Source organism: Acomys minous, assembly GCF_964271855.1.
Source record: "Acomys minous genome assembly, chromosome: 14".
Classification (NCBI taxonomy): Eukaryota; Metazoa; Chordata; class Mammalia; order Rodentia; family Muridae; genus Acomys; species Acomys minous.
The window spans coordinates 77,369,682-77,372,806 of record NC_140496.1 but is presented as its reverse complement, the minus strand read 5'-3'; positions in this window follow the sequence as shown (position 1 = coordinate 77,372,806).

The window sequence follows — 3,125 nt, the reverse complement described above, 5'->3', positions numbered from 1 at the left end:
CATCACCACCTCTCTTCCGTCTCCTCTATCTGCCTTTTCCTTCCCACCTATACCCAGGCAGTCAGCTGCAAAGATAGGAGCCTGCACCCTCTCACTCTGTGGTGTGGACAAACCTCTGGACCCCTCCACTTCTTGATAGGCTGACACCTGGTGGTGACAGGCAGACTCTCTCTGTGAAAGGTTGTGGTAAAGCCTAAAGGAAAGATACACATCCTGCACAAAGCAACTCCATGCCCGTTTACTCCTCTCTTCCTCCTCCTCTCTCTTCATTCTTTTCACTATCTTTCCCTCCAGGACCAAGACTCCATTTCAGCTTGGCTTATAACCTGGTACTTTCAGTATGGTCATTTGAGAGTGCCATACAACACATTCTGAGCCCAGGGAAGGTTGAGCCGTGCCTAGTTTCCCCCACCTGCCTATCTCTGCAGCACTGTCAACCACTGCCTTATCCATCCCAATGCCCTGCTCCAGAGAGTGCCAGCTGGTCACACCGGTAAGGACTTCTGCACTTACCAACATTCAGTGTGTTGAAGCAGGGCACAGGTGTTGCCTTTTCAGGGCTTCACCTTCATTTCCCCCCAGAACAGACCAGTTTCAATGGAGGATGCCACTTTAGTTTTCCCTCTTTTCAACTTGTTTGAGTTTCTGCAAGGACCCATTTGAATTTTCTCTGAAGATCCCAAGGAAGCAAGCATGAAAGGATAAGGGCTTTGTCAGCTTTTAAAACTCCGTAAATAAGAAAGTAGTGCCTCACTCGGGTGCCCACACGTCACACCCCACCTCCAGGTGTGTCGCTCTGTTCTTGTTGGGAAGTAGGGTCCTCAGGAGACATGAGTAACACCTCTAAAAACCTAGGAGCTGCTTGAGAGGCCCTGTCCCTGTCAGAGAACACTCACCACCAGCTCTGAGACAAGACCGCTGCTCATCGCCTGCAGCTCTCACTACATGGAAATCTTTGCCTAATGGTGCCAGGCAACCCACCCTGCCCTACGCCCTCTCCTGCAGTGTGAGTCCCTGTGGTTGATGGAGGGCACCATTTCTGCGCTTTTCTGAAGTTGATAGATAGAACAGCTGTCTCAGAGGTGAGGGCATCATACAGCCTTTCTTGGGTCATGTGCCATCTTTAGAAATGCAGAGAGAGAGGGGGTGGGGCTTGAGAGAGATCAATAGAAGAGAGCAAAGTGAGAAAGTGGGGAGGGAGGCGGGGGCAGAGGGGAAGAGAAAATAAAAGAGAGATTGATTTTCTGTGTCAAATACACTTAGAAAACACATTATAGTACATATAGTATAGTACATATAGTATAGTACCTCCCAACTCTGCATCCTGGAGGTTTTTAAAGTGTGCTAGTTATGAGAGCAGTATGAGGTCCTGCCTTCAGTGCAGCTGCTCAAGGTCGCTAGACCCAGTCCCTTCCAGATCAGAGGAACCCCACTGGGGAAATGCTGCTCCGTGAGAGGTGCTGAGACCCTGGCTGGGGAACTTTACAATACTGTCCCCATTCTGGCTCCTGAGAGATCTAGAATTTGATGTTCCTCCATGTTCCATGGACTGACCTACACCCTAAGTGCACTGTTTGGGGAACCACCGTTCCACAGCCTGGGGAGAGTGGAGCACATGAAACCCAAGGGGCAAGTCGTCTGCTGCGGCCACATGTGGCATGCTCCCTGTTCACTTAGGTTGTCCAGGGAGGGGGGCCGACTTGTATTAAGTCACTCTCCTCCCCTTGCCTGACTCCCCATATGAGTGACTTGGCAGTGTCAGGAACGTGCTTCCTGGGAGTTGGCTCCCATTTTACCCCCGAGGCAATCTGAGGACAGCTTTCGCTGCCTGGACTTTTTGTTTCTGGCTACTGAGAAGCAGCGGGGCAAGGAGACAACCAGCTGATGGGGCAGGAGCTACATATTCAAGGCGCATGAGGAACTCATGGTCTCCAGGCCTGCCTGGTCCATCAGGTCCGGCTGGGTCCAGCAAGGCCCTTGCTTTCCTGAGTACAAGGCAGGATATAATCGTTTCATGCTGTATTGTTTCATCCTCTGCCTTTGCTTTCACTGTTCCCTCTAGCGGTTTTCCTTGCCTTAATGCCACTTTCAGGAACCTAAGTAACTACTTCTCCAAAATTTAGCCTAGAAGTCCCTTTCTCCTTGAAATCTTCTTAAATACCATGGTAAGCTGAAATCCACTCCTCTCTGCTCCTGTAACACCAGTGCAAATCCCCATTTTATCTTCCCAGACCAACTCCATCCACCTCTATTTTAAACCAGTAAAGTCTGTGTCTGTATATAGTGTACTGCAGTGTAGTGCAATGTTACATTTCAGAACATTTTGCTAAGAATATGAGCCATTTGACCATTTTTCCAAGTTATCTTTAATTGTATGTGTATATATCTCTGTGAAATGTGCACATTAGTGCAATTTCCCTCAGAGGCCAGAAGAGGGCATATGATCCCCTAGAACTGGAGTTATAGACATTGTGAGCCACTATGTGGGTGTTGGGAACTGAACTCAGGTCCTCTGCAAGAATAGTTAGGGCTCTTAACTGCTAAGCCCTCTCTTCAGCCCTAGGCTTGTGGCTTTACCTATCCTACAGAGTGGTTCTAGTTTTTTTGGGTCTCCAGAATTCCAAGAACCACTTGTCTTGCCTTCTTGCTAATCCTCTCCTGAACTGAATATTGTTTTGTAATGAACTGATTGGAGACTTACTGGCAACTTTCAGTTGCCCCTGGGGTAGGCTAAGCAGGTGCCTTCAGACTTCACTGTGCCAGTGACTGTGATGTTTAAAGGCTTAAAGTCGACATTTCAAGGCTGTATTCAGGGATCCTGACCAGGAATCCCAGCTAAACAGTTGCTCTGAACCACAGCCAACCTAAGAGTTCAGATGAATCAGTCAGTGTTCACCTTTTCCACCTTCAGTCCTTTACAATAATCTCCTTCTTAAAGAGAAGGAGGTGGGGAAGGGATCTGGAAGCTTCTCCCCTAGTGACAGGAGAAAGTTTGGTAGTGAAAACAATGGGGGATTGTTGTAGTATGAACATTTGTGACTTTAAGTAACTAAACATCCTGACAAGGAAGATTTCTTATTCACGTAACAAAGAGCCTTGTGATGAGATGGCTCCCAGGCAAGTGA